Here is a 23,522-nt window from a genome sequence, read left to right as displayed (position 1 = left end):
ACTACGGGTCAATCAACATCCACTTTCACAATTGCACCGAATTCAACTATTGTGCATACTACTTCATCCTTTAGACCACAACAATCGGGTTTTCAGTATTCAACCATCCCATTTGGGCAAACTTCGGGAATTCAAGGAGATGGTTATGATGAGGGATTTGAAGATTTTGAGGGGTATGATGATGATGGGTACGGTTATGGAGGTTATGGTGATCAAGGGGAGTTTGGGTATGTGCAAAGTCAATCTCAAGGGATGGCAAGTGTTGGTGGAATGCCACAACAACAACTTATACCACAACACATTCGGCCAAGACCACAAGGGCCACCAATGCCACAACCTATCCCATTGCAACAAGTCCGGCCACAACATGTACAACAACAATTTCAAAGACCACCTCAACGCCCACCGATGCGACAACAACAGTTTCAACAACCAATCGCACCACAAGGGCAAGTACCAAGGCCAAATGGTCCTATTATTCCGAGAGGTAGGTATGGTGTACCAAGGAGACACCTTAGAGAAAATGTGAGGGGCATTGAAGCACATTTTCGGCCGGTAATCACGCAAAACCCTTCACCGGTAGTCATTCCTCATAATGACCAAGGGCGAACATTTGAAGTAAGAACCAACTCTTTGCAAAGTCTACCAAAGTACAAGGGGTTGGCAACGGAGGAGCCTTACTTTCATTTAGAGGCTTATGACTCGATTTGCAACACTCTTAGGAGTCAAGGGTTTTCAGCTGACGATATTAAATTGGTTTTGTTCCAATTTTCCTTGGAAGATAAGGCGAAGAAGTGGTTTTACACGTTACCTTCGGCATCTATACATACATGGGGGGAGATGCAACAAACTTTCTTAGATGAGTTTTACACCGCCCAAAAGACCAATGATGCAAGGAAGGGGTTGAGAAGCTTCCAACAACAACATGGTGAGATGTTTCATGAGGCATTCGAGCGTTTCAATATGATGATTAAAAACTGCCCTCATCATGGAATTGAATTGTGGGAGTTGATGAACGCCTTTCACGAGGGGTTGAGTGCCGAAGACGCACGTGATTTGATGTCTATCACCGGTGGGACTTTTGGAACAAACTATGAGAATGATGATTGGGAGTTCTTGGAAAGCATGGCAACTACATCAAAGAGGAAAGCTCAAGCTTCGAGAAGAGCCCGACCGGCCATTGCCCGACCTCAAGTGCACGCCATAGATGATGGTAATGTTCAAACTACTAACCAAATTTATGATTCTTGTGCTTTGTGTAATGAAATAGGTCATGCGGCTGAAAATTGCCAAGGGTTGGTGGAAGGGCAATATGAAGAAGTTCATGCTGTTCAAGGTCAAGGTCAAGGATGGGGTGGTAGAAATTACAACAACATGAATTCTAACACTTACCACCCCGGGTTGAGGAACCACCCAAATTTTCGCTATGGGAATCCTTCAAATCAAGCTAACCCGAATTTCCAAGGAAACCAAGGATTTCAAAGGCAATATCAAACGGGTCAAAGCTCTTCGGGTGGAAATGAGATGATGGAGATGTTGAAGGCGATGCAAAGTGAAATGCAACGAATGAACCAACGTGATGAGGTTCGGATGCAAAAGGACGAGGTTCGTGACAAAAGCATCCAATCGTTGACCACTCAAATGGGTCAACTTGCAAGTGACGTGGCGATGTTAAAGAAAGCAAAAGGCCAGCTACCGAGTGATACGGTGCCAAATCCCAAGAACATAAAAAGCATTAACATCAATGTGGTAAGCACCGTTCCAAATACTAAATTTAATGAAACATTGCTAACTTCCTCTTATCAAGTGAATGCAGGTTTGAAAAAAGATGACGAAGTCGAGAATGATAAAGAGTGTGAAGTGCCAATCGTGCCTATCCGTGTGGGAAAATTAAAAATCCCTCACGCATTGTTGGACTACGGGGCAAGCATGAGTGTGCTACCAAGCGATTTATACGATATGTACGACTTTGGTCCACTTGAAGGTATAGACACCATGGTGAGCTTGGCGGATGGAAGTTGGAGGCGTCCACGGGGAATGGTTAGGAATGTTAAGATTCAGTTAGGAGAATTTGAATATCCGGTGGATTTCCTAGTTTTGGACTATGCTTCTACCAATATGGCATCACAACAAAGGGTAATTTTAGGTCGACCGTTTCTCTATACGGCAAATGCTCAAATTGATTGTAGAGAAGGAATTATTACCATGACCGAAAGGAACCGTAAGTTGTCATTTGATGTTCAGACTAAGATGATTAGTTATGATTTTGTTGTGGCGAAGGATAGCGGGTTTAGTGAAAAGGTGTTACCACGAATGAGAAAAAAGCGCCCACCGGACCATGAAGAAACATATATGGGTGCGAGAAAGAGTGTATTTGATTACCCACCGAGTCAAAACAAGATGGATGCATTTTGTTCAATGGCACAAGGAAGTAATGGAGATGATAGGAACCGATTCCTTGAGCCACCATAAATGGTGGTGGCACGGTCTGGCTGAAGACCTGAAAACTTAGCGCTGCTCGGGAGGCAACCCGAGGTTTTTCACTGATCTTGTTATTTCTTTAGTTTTCTATGTTTCAGGGCCATGGCAACACTCAAGTGTGGGGAAGAGGTGCGGATATTTGTGTGAAGGTGGTGATAGGAAGTCGGATTGTCTACAACATCTGTTGTGGCAAACTTCATCAGGTCAATGTACTTTTTCCTTAAACTTGTCATGTTCTTTAGCTTTGAAATATTGTTAGTTTATTAGTTTGCTTTTGTTTATTAAAAAAAAAATACCAAAAAGAAATTTGGGGTTTGAGATTTAAAGCTTTTGTTGATGTTGAATGAATTTTAGTGATCAAAGCCCTCAAAGCCATACATTGGGACAATGTATCCCAAGTGTGGGGATGGGGGAAATTTTTGAGAGTTTTAAAATTTTTTTGTGAAGCCGAGCGAAAGTTGTTAAAATTTGAAAGCTTGATATTGTGCCATTTGACACATCGACACCCATTCCTAGTCTTTTCTTGGTGAGGATTTGAGCCACACGTGATTGTTATTGATATTTCATTGTTTGAGTGGCGGTGTGTGTTGTGTGTTAATAGAACTTGTATGTGAATACTTGTTAAATCCTAGAATTAGCATGCTTTTGAAAATGATAGGAGGACTTTTAGGAAGCCTCGTCTAGATGTGTGAGAGTGCGGGATTGGTGGGTTGGACCTCATACGTTACATATATGAGCTTGGTATTGTGAGGGGTGGGGGTTTGGTCCTTGGAAAGCCATGTTGAGCCTTAGACCATTCGATTGTGACCCGAGCCTACTTCCTACAAAAATTTTACCTTTTGAGATGACCCGGTTTAGGAGATTTAGTATGTAGTATTGATGTTCTTATATATATTGTTGAGTTTGATGTGTTATGAAAAAAAAAATGAAAAAAAAAGAGGAAAATATGAGAAAAATACAAAAAGAAGTGATTGGTTGCAATAGTAGTTGAAAATGTCAAGAAGCTTTGTATATATTTTTGGTGTTTGTTTCGTAGTAGTAGACATAAAAAAACCGGGTCAAATCAATTAGTTCTTTCATATGTATTCCACCATTTTCCTACCTTTACACCTAGCCCCGTTGCAACCCGCAAGTCCCTTTGATTCTAAAGCATGTTAGATATTTGTTAGGAGGAAACTTGATTTGTATACAAGCTTATTGTCGCGCACACACACACACGCGCATTGAGTGGTTTAGCATTATGCTAATATTTCTTGTTATCGAGAGATTTTTGTGAGGGGTGTGTCTTGTGGTATGATTGAAAGTTAGTAAAAGGACGGCACATTTAGCTTGGTTTGCATTTTGATCGCTTGTGATTTTGAAATAGTTTTTGAATGGGTTGCTTGGGACAAGCAACGGGTAAGTGTGGGGATCTGACGGGTGGTCCGTTGGACAACCCTTAAATGGTTTAAAAAGATTAAAATTCCATGCTTTACTTGGTTATTTGCTTAAACTTAGTAACTACGAGTGTTCGTGTGTCTTGCAGGTAAATCGCTTAATTCGGTTAAATTGGAACCGTAGGCTACGGTAGATATAAAAAGGCAACTCTCGATGATAATGGGCTGCACATGTGGGCTTGGGCAGTGAATAACCACGTGGACCTGGGGAAGGTTTTGTGTGTTGGTAACACATCAAACATCACATGGATTGGAAATAGTGGAGCCGAAACACATCATCAAAGGAAACATAATCATCATCAACATGTGACTTGGGGCAGTGATACAATACACACACATATAGATGGACGGTTGGAAAGAGGACACAAAAGTCAACAGCATCATCATAAATTGTGGACATTTAATTTCCTTAAAGATCAATTCACATATTCACGTGAAGGATTGGGCCGACATATGCACATGGGCTTGACGGTAAGGAGCATTGTGGATTTGTTTGATTGGTGTTTTTGGGCGGCACATGTGAAACAAAAGATGAAACGAAGAAGAAAATTCATCACCGTAAATTACGGTCTCACCGTAATTTACGGTGGACCTGATGTTGACCTGAAGCTCACCGTAAATCAGTCAATCTATACCGTAACATATTGAAGTCCACCGTAATTTACGGTGGAGCCGTAAATTACGGTGGAGTCGACGGAAAAAATGTAACTGCCTTCATTTAAGCAGTTTTATTGTGTCTTTTGGGGATTCCTCATCATTGGACGTTTTTGGATCATCTTGGGGGCGAATTTTGGCTGCTTACTTGGGTTTTGAACAATTCGTATCATCCGGTTTGTATTTTCGATTCGTATGAACATTGGTTTGATTATGATGATGATTCACCAAGCCATGTCCGGCTAAACTCTTCGGTGATCATCTTAGGTGAAGGTTTCTTGAACTTTTGTGTGTTTTATTTCTGAATTTCTAGAATGATAACTTGCGTTGCTTGAATATCATGGTGTATGTTTGATTGCTTGTAACTTGTTAATCGATATTGCAATTTCTAGTCTTAATCGTACGTTCTTGGTGCCGTTGGCAATCGAGATATCACGGGAAGGGTTAGGGTTGGTTATTGATTAATTGGTCATCGGGAAACAACCTCGCGTTTATATAATCCGAGTACTTTGTCCCCTTTTATCACTTCAATCATTTATACACGAGTTATGTCTATGTAACTCTTTCTAGTTGGAATTACACACAACTGTTTAAAGAAACTGAAACCTAAGGTGATCATTGTTCTCTCCTAATTTGTTTTACAACCAACATTTGATTTGAATTAGTTTTTAATTTAGTTTTCTAAAACAACAATCCAAACTCTTGAACTTTAATTTCTGCAATTTAGTTTAATATTAGTTTAAGTACAAAGCTATACAATCGACACACCTTCCACATACTCCCTGAGTTCGATACCCTTTTACCACTATCTATAGTTGTTTGGGGATTAAATTTGCGTGACCCACGACATCACGTCACCCAGCCCCAGGCCCAGCATAACGGACCTCGGGGTGACTTTGTGCCCAACGCAAAATCCGCTAGGTTTGAGTCTTCCTACTTGCACTTCACACATATCAATGGCCTTGCAAACCATTGGTGATCTCTTTTTCCTTATTTGCTACATACCAGGGTTTTGATAAATACAAAGGTTTATTTACTCACTTACACATGAACTCGCTCAACATTATTGTTGATTTTTCAACTTACATGTATTTCAGGGAATTAAAAGATCTGGCACGGTATGGCACGTTTTCCCGCTGCACTAGTTTCCAAGATCATCCGGGGTTTAGGGAATGTGACTCTTTCCTGGACAAGTCACAGTCCTTAAACTGTGTTTATGATATGTTTAAGTTTGTAATGTTTGTTGAACAAGGTTATGGTTGTTAGGGCGTGTTTCCCGTTAAAACAATGGTACTGTATTTGGTTTTAAAACTTAATGGATGATTCTTGCATGTTTTTAATTCATATAGCTTTGTTATGATTAAGCTATGGTATTAAGAAGTCACACCAAATTAACCACGCTTCCGCAAAGCCAGGGTGTGACAAAATCCGTAAATTTCAAGGTGTTCATCATGTTCTAAACATCAAGTAAGTATCAAATTCACCTCTTGAACCTTCTTAGTTGAAAGTTTTGGTGGGTTTTGATGAATCAACCCCAATTGGGTAAATTGGAGATGTTAGATGGTTGGATTTGTGTATGAATGCACTAATTTAGTGTCAATTATGATTTAATCATCTCAATTAAGAGTTTTAATGAAAGAACCCATGTTCAAGAACTTGGGGTTTTGATGGTTTATGATTTAATATGAATGAGTTGGAAGAACTAGAGATTTTTATGAATGAAAGTCAATTAATGTATGAATAGAAAGAAAGTGGATATTTGTATGTATGCTCACATAAGCTAATAATGTTACGAACGTAATGATATGTAAGGATGGAAATTTTGTCAATTGACTTAAGCATGGATGGCTAACGGGTCAAGAGGAAACAATGAGGTAAGCATGAACATGGACGCTAATGGTAAGTGATTTCGCAATCACTTCGAATTTATTTACATGAAGATGTATATGTATTTGAATATTCGAAATCAAGTGGAACCTATAAATAAATGAGAAATTCTAGGGTAAGTTTTCTTGAAATGGTTGGTATAATGTTAAACCGGTAAGACCTCATTATAGGGGTAGACCGGTCATAACTTTTGGTTGAGAAATTTTAAGACGGGAATGGGAACTAGGTGATGTTAAGGGAAGGTATGGAAATAATTAATATTAGTTAAGATATTAGCTAAAGGTGTGCTGAGACATCTCGGACTGGCTTGATCGAAAGATTTGCTAAGGTGTACTATGTTCCATGCATCATCAACATCATCTCAAAACCTGCAACATGTTTTAAAAAGCATAGTTCAATACAACGTATTGGCGAGTAGACTAGTTTTAGACACGTGACATAAGTATAAAAAGTATTTCTCAATCCAACATAGCAATTTGGTATACAAGGTCAAACTATCATGCATAACTAAAAGTCAAACCCAAGTGTCCACAAGAATATAAATGTCCCTCGCCACAAAAGTGACGAGACTAAGTATGAATAATATGTGTCCCTCGATACCGAAGTATCGAGACTAAAAGAATATAACTTAACAAAACCCTGTCGGGTGGTGTGCTACTCCTATAGCGCTATAATTGTTAAGGTGGGTTAACAAGTAGTATGAATTCTAGCATGATCCTAAGCATAACAAAGCATGTATAATTGATTGAATGAATAAAGTATGTTTATGTGAATCGTGCATTTTAACAAGTAAAACATGTTGCACCCAAAGTGTATTAAAAGCAAAAAGGATCAAGTGTACTCACAAAATTGCATATGCTTTCCGATTATCCAAGAGTAACGAGTTTGTTGAAAATAGGAGAATAAATATGTTCGAATTGGAGTTTAAGGGATGTTTAGACTCAGGATTAGGAATTCAAATACACAAAAGTATGTATACGAGAAAATAATCATCTAGACTTAATACTCGTCCTTGACACTATTAAACCCGTAGGGTTTGGAATGATTTCATGGGTTAGAATACCCATTAGAATCGTAACGAGAAGTTAAGTACTTAGATGATGTAACTTAATACCATGATGAATAATCATTCGATTACTATCATGGGTTCGGTTATTATATTTTATATATGTTTTATATGTTCTATATAGTGTAAGTATAGTCCAACATGTATACAAGAATCTCATATAAGTCATGTAAGGAGGTAGGAGGATAATCCTTCCATTTAAGACCTATTTCGTATTTTCACCAATGCACAAGTTGTTACAAGAACAACAAGGATGGTCATTAATACAATAAAAATGAAAAATGAAATGAACTAACTACTCAAGGGACTAATCATCAAGTGAGGTGGTCGATTGAAGGTAGGAAGCCAAGGCTTCCAAATAATCACACACATCCTACACAAGTCTTGTTTCAAGAACAAGCTTGGTGGATACAACCCTTGTGGGTTAAAACCCTTATAAAACAGGAAGTTTGGAGTGATAAAACGCCTCCGAGTTGTATATAACAACCTTGTTTTAAGCTTACTAATCATAGACTTGATTAGGAGCATAAGGACATAGGTTTGTATAAATAAAACATAAGTTTAAGTAAGTTTTAATAAGTTTTCTTCCAAAACAAAAAGTTGGACCTCAATATGGTGATGTTTCACCTTGGTTTTCCATGGAAAACCTTGTGAAAACAATCCTAGAGGTGTTCCACACTTTGTAAAGGAAGAAGAAGTGAAGAAAGGTGAGATTGAACTCACTTTTGTACTTAGAAGTTTCTGCCCTTAAATTGAGATTAAACTGAGTTTTGCTACTGATTTAGAATGATTAGAGAGTGAGAATGAAGTGTTTGCAAAGTGGAAGAAGTGCAGAATTGAGGTGTGTTATATAGTTGAGCTTAGGGTTGAGTTAGGTGGTGTTTAAATGCAAGAAACACACCTAAACAAACACACAAGTGCCCAATCCGTGACCAGATCCAAACTTACTGCGGATTTAAGGGTGTAGCGTGACGCGACCATGAATGGTCATCCCGTCGCGTGACGCGACGGGTCAATGTTCCGGATTAAAGTTTGATAAATGGCACATTTGGTCCCTGTAGTTTATATTTGATAGGTTTGATGTGTTTTAGGTAGAAAAGCATAGTGTAAGGGTGTATTATGAAATTTTAACACATGTAAAAGTATGAATAAGTAATAGTAAGTGTAAATGACGTATAAACGTGCATGAAAACGTATAAATTTCGTATGCATGATCCGTATTTGAAAGTTTATTATACATTTACAAGAATCATGAACAAGGTATCAAATGTATAACGAATCAAGACGTATAAGTGTAACTAATACATAAGGTCTTGTGAGTACAGGATCGGATCGTAAACGATTACTAGATCTGCAATGAATTCGATTTAACGTGCGGAAACCGTTAAATCGAACCGTAATCGTTCGTGAAAACGTAATTAAACAACGTTTTATTACGTATCGACGACAACCGGACAGAGTTTCAACTTGATCTACACACTAGACACTCGTAATCTAATTAACTTGACGAAATCGGAGCGTTCTTGATGAAGATCTGATGAACTTCAAGAAGATCAGTTCATACGAAATTAGTTCTCTACTTGTTGTCTTCTGATTCCGTTTGAAATAAGTTCTCTCCTCTATTTATATGCAACTTAATTCCGTTTGAAATAGGCATTGAGGCCTTTTCAAACGGAATCACCGTTTTAAGCGGAATAACCATTCCAAGCGAAATCAATTCCATGTGTGCATGCTATTATATACGAACTCAAATTCCAGTGCATGCCATTTCTTGTTTGATGATGTCATATGAATGATGTCATCATTAAGAATGATGACATCATTCTTGTTCAGATCCGCTCCCTTCGTATCATGCCATACCGTATACTGACCTAACATTACCTAACGACACCTAGCGAAACCTCTGTCCGGTATTTTACAGACTCAAGACACTAGACTTTACATGTCCAGTTAGATTTTTATCTATGGCCACACACTTAGTGCACTAACAATCTCCCCTTTGAACATAGCTAGAAATCTGTGATGTTTAGTCTTGAACTGCCTTGGATAACATCTTCAAGTGAAACCGCAGTCTCCCCCTAGAATGATGCCCCGAAATTCTAATATTTGACGTTTAATCTTGCTCCCCCTTTCATTTAGCTTCCTCCACATTCTCTACCAAGAAATTAAAATCGAAATCTTTACGTTTTGGGTAGAAATTAATTGAAAGATTCTCAAATTTTATTTTCACTTTTCATTACAAACACACTCTCCCAACCCTGTTGTTCATCATGTTTAGCACTTGGAATTTTGAAAATCAACTCTTCAACATCAGTTGTCGAAAATAAGATAAAGTAAAATCTTTTTGAATTTTAAAAAAAAAAATTATACTAAAACACACTAAACTCTTTTTGGATTTTGGGAAATAAACTATATACAAACATCTTTTTGTGAGTTTGTGTAAGAGGATCATATCAGTTTATAAGACAAATCACTAGCACCGTTAAGCTTTAAACATTTTAAGTTCTAAACGATTCACATTGATTGACGATATAGTTGTCCTCTTAAGCTCAATCTAAAAACTTTCGAAATGCTTACCGATACGTTAAGGTATATTAATTTTGCACGAAATTCTTATGGACCCCACGATCTCAGCATATCCCCTCATCATGCAATACACTAACTCAAGTAATGCCTTTAAACTTTCATCAACCGTGATATGTGCGAAAACAACGCAGAATGTTTAAACATTAACAATCAGGTCGATCTTTCGATACGTAGAGAAAGTCCAATGTTTAAACAAAATAAGAAATAAAAACAAGTTAAAATTGTTTAGGCTTTAACCACCAATTCGATACTCCCGTATATGCAGAGGTGATCCAAAGTTTAAACGAAACACCAAAGAAAATAAAGCAGAACGTTTAGGCACTAACATCCAGGTCGATACTCACGTATACGCAGAGGATGTCCAATGCTTAAACAAAATAAAGAAATAAAACAAGTTTAAATCTTTGCAAAATGAAATGCACAATCACAGTGACTTTTTCAGCAAGTTGTGAAAGTTCACAAACTGACCGGTTTTTATGCTCTTTTAGCATTCAGCGATTACTGAGTAGGCACACAATCAAGAAGGACAAAACTAAGTACTATGCTTTCAACCGTGTTTCCCACTAGAACTAGGCTTTTTCATTTAAGTTTGTATCGTTATCGCAAATCTACTAGTCTAGCTGAGCCTATCGTCACATCTTTAGTTAGATCGTTTATCACATTTGGCATTTCATTTCTTTAGCGTACTGTGATAGTCTAACTGATGTACTATCATTTCCTCTTGTCTCAACAGAACTCATTTTTTATTTTTTCGATGTTTTTGACATTTTTCAAATTTTCTAATTTTTTAAAATTTTTTCTCCCCCTAAAATCAAAATATGTTTCAATTTTGATTTTCTGAGAAAATTTGAAAACAAACTGTATAAGAACGTGACAACATGATATCGAATTGCTTCAATTCGCCATCCACTTGGCATAAACAATCAGAACTCCCCCTGACAACAAACTATTTTCCCATTATGATTTCAAAACTCTTAAGTTTGTTTTAATCAAAATGGTTTTTCCAGAAAATTAGTTTTGTGTGTCGTTTCACAAACATGGGGTTTTATCATCACATTGTTTTTAACCATTTGTAGGTTTACCACAAAAAGAATTTCCAATAATCATACCACTTGTAAGATAGTTAAATCAAGTACAACTTAATGTCCTTGATTAACCACTTGTAAGTCGAAATATCACAGTTACCAACCTGTGAATTTCTCAAGAAAAATGCCGATTCCTACTCCCCAATTACCAACCTGGGAGTTCCGGCAAGTCAGGTTTTTCATTTAAACAGTTCCACCTAAGCCTGACGGTCCTTGGGTGCTTTTGAAATTCCTTTTGAAAATGATGGAAAATTTTCATCATTCATTGTCAAACCGGAATCACCACTTTTTACCTCAACCAATGGCTCCTCTGGTTTTGACAAACCAGACTCATTACCTGAACATGGCTCCTTTGACTTTGATGAGTCAATATCATTGCCAACAACTGGCTCTTTTGTTTCAGAAGAAACAAATTCATCACCAGGAACTTTTCCTTTCTTCACACTCCATTATGTCCTCAGATTTGCATATGATGAATTCGTTTTGCTTGATTTGTCATTCTTTTGAGAGCAAGACGATTTATCATAACTCTTCTCTGATTTTCTTGTTGTATCCGAAGACAAAATCCTTTCAAGATACTCTCGAGCTTTCTTTCTTTTCTTTCTCAGTCGATCTTTCTGCCCTTGTGAAAGCTTCACTTTCTGTTCTTTCACTTTCTGTTCTGAAACTTTCAGTTCCTTGGGCTTTTCTTTGACTTAGACTGATTCCATCACCCTTTTCTGAGATGTAGCCCTCGATCTTTCATTTGATCTCATTGGGCAATCTCTGGCAATATGTCCTTTGATTTGGCAGTTATAGCATCTCCTCATCTCAAACCACTGATTCTGGCAGTTAACAGCAATGTGTCCTTGAACACCACAAGTGTAACACACTCTGTTATCGTACCATTCACCACTTTCACACCAAACGCTCAGATCATAACATTATCTGGCTTTGTGGTAATCAACACTCCTCCTGAAAGCTGGATTTGGCTTTGAAGCACCGTGGTCAAACCTGCACCACTCATTACTAATTTTCTGTGAGTTTTGATTTTTTAATTTTTGTGGTTTTTTATCACGATTGGATGATTGAACTGATGAGCTTTTATATTTGTTTTGAATATTTTCTGAATTTTTAACTTTTTGTTTCTGTTCCACTTTCTTCTTCAAAGGTTTTTGCGTAGAGCATTCACCCTTTTCAGTCGATTGCAGAAGAGTTTCTTGAAATTTTCTTTTAATTTTCTTTTTCTCATTTTTTTTTCATTTTCATCATCAGTTTTCTCATCACAATATGAATTGATCGGTTTTGGACATAATTGATCAATCATTGCTGAATTGGTCACAAAACCTTTCAATTTCTTTTCTAAATCATTGATTTTATTTCTAGAAATCTCAACTTCATTCTCAAGTTGAGTGATTTTTTCAAGATGAGAATTTATTGCCTTTTCATTTTCAATTTTATTTTTATCAAAAACAGATTTTTCATTTTCTAAAATCTTTATTTGCTCTTGGAATTCAGTTTCTTTTTCTTTTAAAACTTTATTCTCCAATTTTATCCAAGAAACATCTTTATTTTCAATTTTAATCTTTTCAAAATCTTTTTCAATCTTCAATTTTTCATTTTCTAAAGATGTCATTTTATTTTGAAAATCTTTTTCTTTTTCTTTTAAATTTTTGTTTTCCAATGTCAAACTCTCCACATCCTTCAAGAGTTTGACATTGTCTGATTCAAATTTATCACATTTTGAGCACTTCTCAGACATCTTTTCAGCTTTCTTCTCAACCTTGATAGCTGAAATTTCGTCAACTTGCTTCTCTACCACTTGAACATTTTCCTCAGATTTGACTTTTACTTCAACAGTTGCTGCTTTATGATTCTTTTCTCCTGAATCAGACTTCAATTTTCTAATCTTTTGGAACTCAAGTTCTTGAGTTTGAATCTTCTCGACGAACGTGCTCAAATTGAATCCAAAATATCCAAAGCTATTCTTCCAATCAAACAAATACGTTCACCACACATCCTTTGGTAAAGCATTTGCCAACTTGTCAACCCACGTCTCATCCATTTTGTTAATGTTCAAATTTCTCATCTCTATATGCAACCTGCAATACCTCTCAATCAATTCTTTTGTAGACTCTCCCTTGATACCCGTAAAACTATCAAACTTATTATGTGCAATATAAAACTCAGAACCCATGTTTCGGTATTAAAGGATTTACAAAGACAGATTTTCAAATGATACGAAAATTCACACAATCTAAAATCAATTCAATCACTTTATCAAACCACTGAATCAGATGAATATCTGATTGAGTGACAAAAATCCGGTGACAACGAATCGAGTGAGGATTTGCTCGGGTGAGTATCTGATGCTTGACAAATCACCTGAAACACATACAAAAAGAACTAATTAGGATCGGGTGGCAACTCGTTTGAATTACCGCTCGATTTGTTGCACTTTAAACTTGTACAAAAACACGATCCCTTAAACAAATTGTGACCCGATCGGGTATGGTTTTCACTTTTCTTTTGAACAAATGAACTTTGATTATTCAAAATAATCTCACATGCAGACAACTATTATATGGCCGACAAGAATTAATACTTTGAATGCTAATTGGATTAAATTCTCATTGGGCCGATAACACTTCACTTTCTGATTGGACCTCAAATAATTGAACAGATGACTGTTATGTAAATCAATTTAATTGAACCGATGAACTAAGTCACATGCACATATTCATGATCCTCGATGACAACTGTTGACATTAATCAAATGATGATTGGACCGATGGACTGCTATCTCTTTTATATATATATTTTTAAACCCTACTATGATGTCTAATCAGTAATTTTTATTATTATTATTATTATTATTATTATTATTATTATTATTATTATTATTATTATTATTATTATTATTATTATTATTATTATTATTATTATTATTATTATTATTATTATTATTATTATTATTTTTAACTCGATAACGAACTATAACCAGTTGCAATTCGGATTTAAATCTGAACCGTATAAGGACAATTCCAAGAACAAAAGCCTCAACTCGACCCAAACAAAGTCGGCTCAACTCGACTCAACCAACGTCGTCTTCTTTCTTCACACTACAGCAACTCTTTTTATCCCAGTGAACCTTGACACAACAATCACTAATACTCTCGACACTTTTATCCGTCGCTAATAACAGTGTCTTCTTTGTTAACCAAAACAACAAATAACACTCTACTCTATTCCAGTTAAGTTCAGTTCTGATTCACTCGACTCAACAACATAACCAACTGAACTGAATCAACATCTCACATAATCGATCAAAATCTTAATCAAAATGGATCCGATAACACCAAAACTTTAACACAAATCAACCAAAATGGTCCGATATTCACCGAAAAACAACCAGTTTAAACAATTTTCACCGAAAGCAATAAAAACTCAGTCCATAATCGATCGAATTAGCACAAACAACAAACCGAAACTGATCGAAAATCAACTGAAACAGTCTAAAATTGATCCAATTCAGTTCGAAACTCAATCGAATCAAATCAAAATGATCCGAACTTCGTCGAAATCACACGAAACAATCTGAGATATACAAATGATTCACCGAAAACCACCGAAAATCAATCCGAAACTTTCTTAAACTATCAAACAACAATCGCCACTTAGTCCGAAAATCACTGAATCAAACTGAATATTGATTGAAACAGTCTGAAATTAACCGAAGATATTCAGATCAAATTCTTCTACGATGAACACACTTAAAATCTCAAAATTTAAATCTGAAACAAAACGCAACAGATCTGAAACTCAAAGAAGATTCAAATAAGATGTGTCGAACTTAGATTTAGATCTAGAATGAAGTGTGACGTGTTTAAACTTTGAAACGTTGATGACGTCACGTCAGTGATATACAGTTACTGTATTCAACATATCATGAAGTTTTCTGATTTAATCGATTTTATCAATGTAATTCTCAACTGATTTGAATGTGCATATTGATAAGATTTCAATTATGTTTATCAGAATGTTCAAAACATGATCCGAACAGATCAAAATCACATCAAAAATCAACCGAAAATCATTCGATTTCACCGTAACTCGTCGAAAAACGTCCGATTTCGATCACGATTACACGCAGAGCTATCCGTAGCTCTGATACCACTTGTGAGTACAGGATCGGATCGTAAACGATCACTAGATCTGCGATGAATTCGATTTAACATGCGGAAACCGTTAAATCGAACCGTAATCCTGCGCGAAAACGTAATTAAACAATGTTTTATTACGTATCAATGACAACCGGACAGAGTTTCGACTTGATCTACACACTAGACACTCATAATCTAATCAACGTGACGAAATCGGAGCGTTCTTGATGAAGATCTGATGAACTTCAAGAAGATCAGTTCATACGAAATTAGTTCTCTACTTGTTGTCTTCTGATTCCGTTTGAAATAAGTTCTCTCCTCTATTTATATGCAACTTAATTCCGTTTGAAATAGGCATTGAGGCCTTTTCAAACGGAATCACCGTTTCAAGCGGAATAACCATTCCAAGCGAAATCAATTCCATGTGTGCATGCTATTACATACGAACTCAAATTCCAGTGCATGCCATTTCTTGTTTGATGAATGATGTCATCATTAAGAATGATGACATCATTCTTGTTCAGATCCGCTCCCTTCGTATCGTGTCATACCGTATGCTGACCTAAGATTACCTAACGACACCTAGTGAAACCTCTGTCCGGTATTTTACAGACTCAAGACACTAGACTTTACATGTACAGTTAGATTTCTATCTATGGCCACACACTTAGTACACTAACAGGTCTAATTTGGTATAAAACAATGGGTTTTATTACAATTAAAGTCTCGGTTTTAGCAACGATAAAACAAAATACGATTAAAAGAGGAACAAGCTTCCAAAAATTGAATTATAAGACATGCTTTCTAATTAAGGAAAGTTAAGAAAAAAACCGAGCGTTACAGTCTATCCTCCTTTAGGTAATTTCGTCCCGAAATTTATTCAAGAAGAAGACTTCAAAAGGCATTTTGGCTAAAAGAATGATTGTCTAAAATCGGGGCTCGGGAGTGTTTGAAAGGTATGAAAATTTGAGGAACGAAAAGGTAGGTTTGTAAAAAGAGTTCGTTTGACTAAAAATGATTTGAGATATTAAACATAATTAAAACGTGTATGTGTGTGTATAGACAAGCGAGTTTTAAACAGGTTTGAATAACCAAATGAAGAGGTATTTAAAATATGCTTCCTACGAAGGAAACTTTTGTACAAAACGGTTCGTAGTATTCTGATGAAAAGTGTGGTCACACGGTAGTTTGCATGAAAGGTTTCATTGGTTTTAAAGAGCATTGATAAGTCTCAGTTTTGTAGAAAATTGTTTATTGGTGAGAAACGAGAAAGTTGAGTATTTTAAATAAACGGTTTTGGAGGTAACGGCCAACTAAGTGTGTTTGCACGTAATCAAGAATGGGAGATAGTTTTAAAGGATGTATTTTAGGATTCGAACATTTAAACCGATTGATTGTAAATGTGGTTTGCATAAAAGACAGAGAATAACTGAGAATAACGGGGGTACGAGAGTGAACGATTGATCTAGTAAACGAATGCGTGTATAAGAATGGTATACGTATTCGACAACGAAAACGTTGTGTTAAGGATGAGGTCTCGTCATGGATAATTGGATATTGCGTGTTTAGCAATGCGTTTGTGAGTTGTTAAAGTTTGTATATTAGGTCTAAATATGGTCTGCAAAACACCGAATTTCTCATGGCACGTTTTACGGAAGTTTGGTAACATGGTGAAGACGCTTATATATAGGAAGTACCAGCGGTGTATCCACCATGTCTTAACCATGTTACGTCCGTTTCGTTATTCGATGTCATGTTACGGTCCGTGTCTTACCATATCTCACACCCCAACCGATGGCGGAAACATCGGGGTGCGGCACTAAGCGAACCAGATTGCTCAAGAGAATCCATAACAACTATTAAATGGCAATATTTAAAAGGTTCATTGTCCCATACCAATAAACAAATATTTCACAAACAGTCATAACGGAGTTCATATCTCTTAAACAAAAACAAGTCCAACAACCTAGATTTTATTTGCGAGTTTCTAGACTTCCTAATCCATTGCAGCAAAAAGACCATCAACCTGCCACTTTCATATCACATAACTTTCACTTATTTGAACAATGGCCCCCTGAATTTTAGTAACTCATATCTCTTGTATATTAAAGCTATTTTCCAACCCGAACATATACCGAACAATCTTGTTTACCCCGTTTATCATCTTTGGATGTTTCGCTTCATCTTTAAGCTCTTTAACTTTACCGAATTAAGCAATTAAACCTGCAAGACCACCATTTCTCGTAGTTATATTATTCGATACATATACTTACTTAAAACCGAATAAAACACACAAGTTAAACACTTTAAAACTCGGTTTTCACTCTCTACATCACATCCCCACACTTACCTTTGATTGTCCTCAGGCAAACCGATACGGAATTACTTACCATAGTAACAATACCTCTGAACCCCTAAACCGATGCAACAATTTAAGTCCCAAGTCATACCTGTCCCATAGATTAACACAATCGAGATTGACAGTCCGACAAGCAATTGGTGCAATTTTTTTTTTAACTTAAGACTTGTCTATTCAAAACTAACATGCTTAGGATTATACACATGCTACACACCCCTCACAATAAACTCTCCTCTCGGTTAAAAATTAGGAACTAGCGTGTAATGTGCTAGTATGTATAACACTCAAAACCAAACACGCAATTCTGTAATCATATGCTTGTATGACAATCACACCTCCACTGTATCATATAACACGACACAAATCAAAAGGACTTTCGGTTTTGGGCTTAGGCTAAAGGTAGGAAAGTTTTGGCTTATATTTATATTTTTATGTGGCGAACAAACAAACAACCAAACCGTGACAACTTTATTTGCAACACATAACGACTAACACTTTGGGTTGGTTTCACCCAAGAAATAAACAATCTTCACAAACTTTCTTTTTGTCTTTTTCTTTTTCTTTTATATATATATATATGTATATATTTGTTTTCTCTTTATTTTTTTTTCTTTTTTTTTCAATTATTCATAACCTGTCGTTGACGGTCGGTATCAAACAATTTCACAATAGGTGGATAAACGAAAGGTAAATAGGCTCAACAGGGCTACTACGGATGATAACTAGGTAAACACAAAACAAACAAACAGGTGTACGGGATATCCTAATGCCTTTATCATGTACGTGCACATATTAAACCGCAGTCTTAGCATGCATCAAATCACACAAGTTCTAACACAAAATAACATGTGGCCTGCTCTCAACAAATGAAGTCATTATATAAATCATTCTATCAATCTGCAGGCTCAAAATTCTCACCAAAGAAGGGTAAAAGGCTGCCGACATGTAGCATATGCAATCTAAAGCATGTTACCCCTAAATAGACATCTCTTCTAAATTCTTTTATCCTAAAAACACCTGTCGGACCTACTCTCATGAAATTTAAAGGAACGACCATGACAAGGGACTATGTTAGTTTACTACCGGCAAGGAACCACTAGTGATTGAAACGTTCGGTTTTCATATCCATTTAGTTCACTTAAGGCGATGAAATTCTTTAAAATTTTCAATTGTTTTCACTTTTCATCGTTTTCAATCACTTTCAACCTCTTCCAAACTCTTGTCCCAAACCTTCCCTTCCCGGGTTTCCATATCCCCACACTTCAGCGACATTGTCCCCAATGTATCGTGTTTTAAAAACAGAACCTGGGAATACCAGCCAACAAACTTCATGAGCAACCGTTCCTAACACCAATAATTAAAACACATTCCCTAACACATAAAGTTTAACACCACCAAAAACACAAATAAAAATGCAATAATAAAAAATGGAACAGACTCCCCTGGTTTAAAGCGAAGAATCCTCATGCGTCATGTTCCACCACGACTGTATGGACAGTTCTAACTGAAATCTAATTCGTGCATTGTCCGCACCTGCAACGAGAACGTATTGGGATTTCACCAAACATCCCCACACTTGGACCATTGCATCCGTAGAGATTAATAACCTAATAACCTGCAAAAGTACTCATGCAAAACAAAACAAATATACACTACTCTACATCCTCTGGCTGCCTCCCGAGAGCGCTAAGTTTATAGGTCTTCAGCCAGACCATACCTGATATACCCTCATGGTGGTCGAGTGGGATGCTTGCATCCCATGGCCTCTAAGTATGTACCCTGCCAATGCTCTAGTAAGTCGTCCACTGTATTCCACATTGGACCGAATAACTTTAACCTCCGTTTTGCATTATCACATTCAGGCGGTTTCTTTTCCTTCTTCCTCCCTCATGGCTTCCCTTTGTCCGTCTTGAACTCCTCATGAGCCACACTTTCCTTTTTCCTTACTGCTTTGCTCCCTGCCACTTCAAACCTGTCAACCATAAAACACTCATGTTTGGTTTGAATCTCCTTTGCAGAAGAGATAATTTCTTCACCATTTTCAACTTTTGAGTGTTCACCTGAAATGGGAGGATTAGTCACATCCGAAAACACATTTAACCGCAATTCACAGTCACCAAACCTCATACTTACCGTTCCATCAACACAGTTGATAATTGCATTAGCAGTCTCTAAGAACGGTCTACCCAAAATGACTGGAGGTTGCGTGTTCTTTGAACTTGTGGCACAATCAAGCAGTTGAAGTCAACTGGATAGTAGCACTCTTCTACCTTCACAATTACATCTCTTACAATCCCCCTTAGACACATGGGAGTCTGATCAGCCAACACCACGGTGGTGTTGACTTTTTGTAGCGGACCAAAATCATATTGGTCATACAGACTCCCTGGTAGAATACTAACTCACGCTCCAAGATCCAACAGTGCCCTTTCTATTTTAAATTCACCCACTTGTACGGAAATAATGGGTGCTCCTGGACCTTGGAGTTTCGGGGGAAGGGCACCCAACAAAACGGCATTCACAATTGCAGTCAAATCAAGCTTTTTAGGAAACTTGTGAAGTCGTTTTTGGGTACTTAACTCTTTCAGACACTCAATCTGATCAGGACTCTCTTTAATCGCATCGAGTAAGGGTAGATTTATTTTAGCTTGTTTAAAACTTTCCCACCTTTCATCCCTTGGTGGGTCCCGGTCATGTTGAGAGTCTGATCCATTACCAACATCCTCCACCACCTCCTCAACTAATTGTGATTGTGGAGTAATTGTAACACTACCAATTTCAAAAATTGGGTGAATGCTTACCGCGTTGATGTGCATATTTCTTCCATTTTTCGAGCCGACTGATGTGTTGGGTTAACTGTGGTAGTGCTCAGCAACTTACCTGGATCTCTTCTCAGCTGAGCTAGATCCTCTGCTAACTGCCCCAGCTGCTTCTGCATTGCTTCAGACGTTTTGTCTCGAACTTCATTATCTTTCTGGATGTCCTTCATGAACTTCATAATAGCATCTAATTTTTCATCACTCGTTCTACTGCTACTTGAAGAGTTCTCTTGCTGATTACCCTGATTATAGTGGCCCTGATTTTGGTAATTTCCTTGTGAGTAATTACCTTGACGACTCTGATACTGCTGGCTCCTTGCATGGGTACCTAAAAATCAGGGTTCATTTTATTAGCAGAATTACCATAACTCAAATTGGGGTGGTTTTGCAAACCTGGATGATATGTATTAGGTTTCATATCATATTGTTTTCGTTCACCGAATACTTGGTTCACTTCCTCATTCGGACCCATCCTTGCGAGACACTCTCCAACTTGGTGTCCTAATTCACCACAATCTGTACATACTGCGAATGCATTAGTTGCCCTAACTTCAGCTCCCTTTCCCAACTTCATTTGAGCTACCTGTCGCTCTAATAGTAAATTTTGCTGTTTCAATTTCTCAACCCGTTCTTCAACTTCATAATTAATTGCTCTCGGTGATGCTGATCTTGCTCTCCTGCTAGACTGTGCCTGCCTTTTAAAAGTAGCACTCTGTCTCTCCAAATATACCCAATCTATAGCTTCTGTATTCGTGAGAAATGTGCCATTACTGATGGCTATGAGATCTCTTACATCATCAGGAAGTAGCCCATCGTAGAACGCTTTAATTAATTCCCATGTCTGAATGCCATGGTGGGGGCATTTCATAAGCAACTCCTTAAACCTTGTGAACGCCTCATGAAATGTCTCCCCTGAATGCTGTTGGAACGCTCTAATTGCATCCCGAGCTTCACTGGTTCTATTCATGGTGTAGTATTCTTCCAAGAATACCCGCTGCATTTATTACCAAGTGTAGATACTACCTGGAGGTAATGTCGCGAACCACTGTCGAGCTTTGTCTTTCAAGGTGAACTGAAACAGCATCAACTTAACTTCATCCTTTGTAAAACCCGAACCTCCAATTGTCTGATAAATCGAATCAAAACTTGCAATGTGTAAGTATGGTTTGTAACAACCCTCACCCGAAACTATAAATTATTATTTTATTTAACCTATAGGAAACCCTAATTGAGACACCCAAGTAATTTGGCATAAACCCTAAATATTTCAGAACAATCAGAATCTGGATCAGGGCCCCTAAAACTCAGGGGGGGATAAACCTAGTTGACGATTATCCTTCGAATTCGTTGTCTAAATAGAATTTATCGAAACTGTCGACTCACCTGAGCTAGTTGGACACGTACCTACCCTACCCTAAAAATGTCACCCCAGGCGATACGCGGCACGTACCGCGGATTCTTCCGCGACACGCGGGAGGCGCCAATTTTGGGTATAAATAGAGGGGTCTGGCACTTGCATTCTGGTGTTAATTTGACGAGAAAATTCACTTCGTAGACGAAGTTATACACTGTTTACTACAAAATCACTAATTAGTAGAGGGGATGCTGCTACGATACAGGGTATTAACTCGATCGCTATTACGATTCATTTTCCGACCGATCAATATATCCAATGGATGTTTAAGTGCCGCCCACCTTAGGGTTATACTTTATCGTTCGTCGTTAAATCGATGGATGTTTAAGTATCGCACTTTGTCGTTCGTTGTGAGAATTTGATCTTGTGAGTTATCGTAATTGTTGTATTAAGTTACCTACCTAGTTCGTATGCACTAGGTTACAAGGCTAAATCAATAGGCTAAGCTCTGCCTGTATAAATCTGCAATATATCAAGGCTTATATGTAGACTAAACTTTGGCCATATGAATCTGCATGATTATAATGTGAGTCATTCTCTTTTTATCAAATGTTTTGCAATACTCCAAATTATTTTCAGAATTATAAATTACAGTGATTAAGTTTATGTAATCACCAAATTACCACCAGTATGTGGGGTATTGTGCACATTACTACTGTTTTAATCACGTTAGGTGGGCGAACCTAAAATTAAGTGATATACGTCATTCATTGGGGCAGCCAATGGTGATATGACCACAGTCACGGATCCGGTCGAGTGACAAATATTGTGGGTAGTTGGTAGATATCAGAAACATATGTAAAAACTCTTAATACTGTAAATTATAACAAATCTGTTTTGTATAAAACCTGAATGAACTCACTCAGTATTTTCCGCTGACAAAACCTTTTTAAAACGCGTTTCATGTAATTACAGTAGATTGGAGTAAGGATTGGATCCGGCACTAAAAGACTTCAAGAAGTGGCTTATTTTATTAATTAAATCAAATTAAGAAATATTGTTTTTATTAAAAGCTACCTTTGTAACAATGGAATTTATTCCATCTATTTAAATAAAATCCGGTGTTTCTAAACTCTGATATTTTTCCTAACTCACGGTCCTGATGAAATTTCCGCTGCAATATTTTTCAAAAATAATCACCGGTACCACGTGGCTGTTCGCGGCTCCCGATTCCGTCCAGGGTGGATCGGGGGTCGTGACAGAAGGTGGTATCAGAGCCACTGCTTTAAGCCTATAAGTGTTGTGATAATGATACTTAAGCTTAAATAAAAGAGTTAGGAGATTGCTATTAACAGGTAGCACATCTGATAACATTTAGACTTGAACATAAGAAAAGATGCCTTAGTATAAGCTAAGCCACTTGTTTACGCAATTAGGTGTTATAATAATACCTAAGTTTAAACGGAAAATTAGAAGCTTAATATTATCTGATAGCACTCCGGATGATATTTAGACTTGAATTTAAGAATTTTGCCTTAAATAAACTTTAAAGGTAAATTACTTATATAAGTACAATGTAATGGATATTGGTATTCCATAAAAATGACAATTAGCAGGCAATAGCACGTAATTGCTTCTTGCTTATTGATATTA

The 23,522-nt window shown here is 37.1% G+C and overlaps 1 non-coding gene across 1 annotated transcript; it reads right to left on the bottom strand.

The window, feature by feature from the left end:
• Nucleotides 1-889: 889 nt before the first annotated feature.
• LOC118481379 lies at nt 890-995 on the bottom strand. Its single transcript, XR_004865586.1, has one exon. It is a non-coding gene; the product is annotated as a small nucleolar RNA R71 (small nucleolar RNA).
• Between the last annotated feature and the right edge of the window lie 22,527 nt (nt 996-23,522).

Source organism: Helianthus annuus, chromosome 8 (genome assembly GCF_002127325.2).
Source record: "Helianthus annuus cultivar XRQ/B chromosome 8, HanXRQr2.0-SUNRISE, whole genome shotgun sequence".
NCBI lineage: Eukaryota > Viridiplantae > Streptophyta > Magnoliopsida > Asterales > Asteraceae > Helianthus > Helianthus annuus.
The sequence above is the reverse complement of the archived record's forward strand: the minus strand, read 5'-3'. Positions and strand labels throughout refer to the sequence as shown.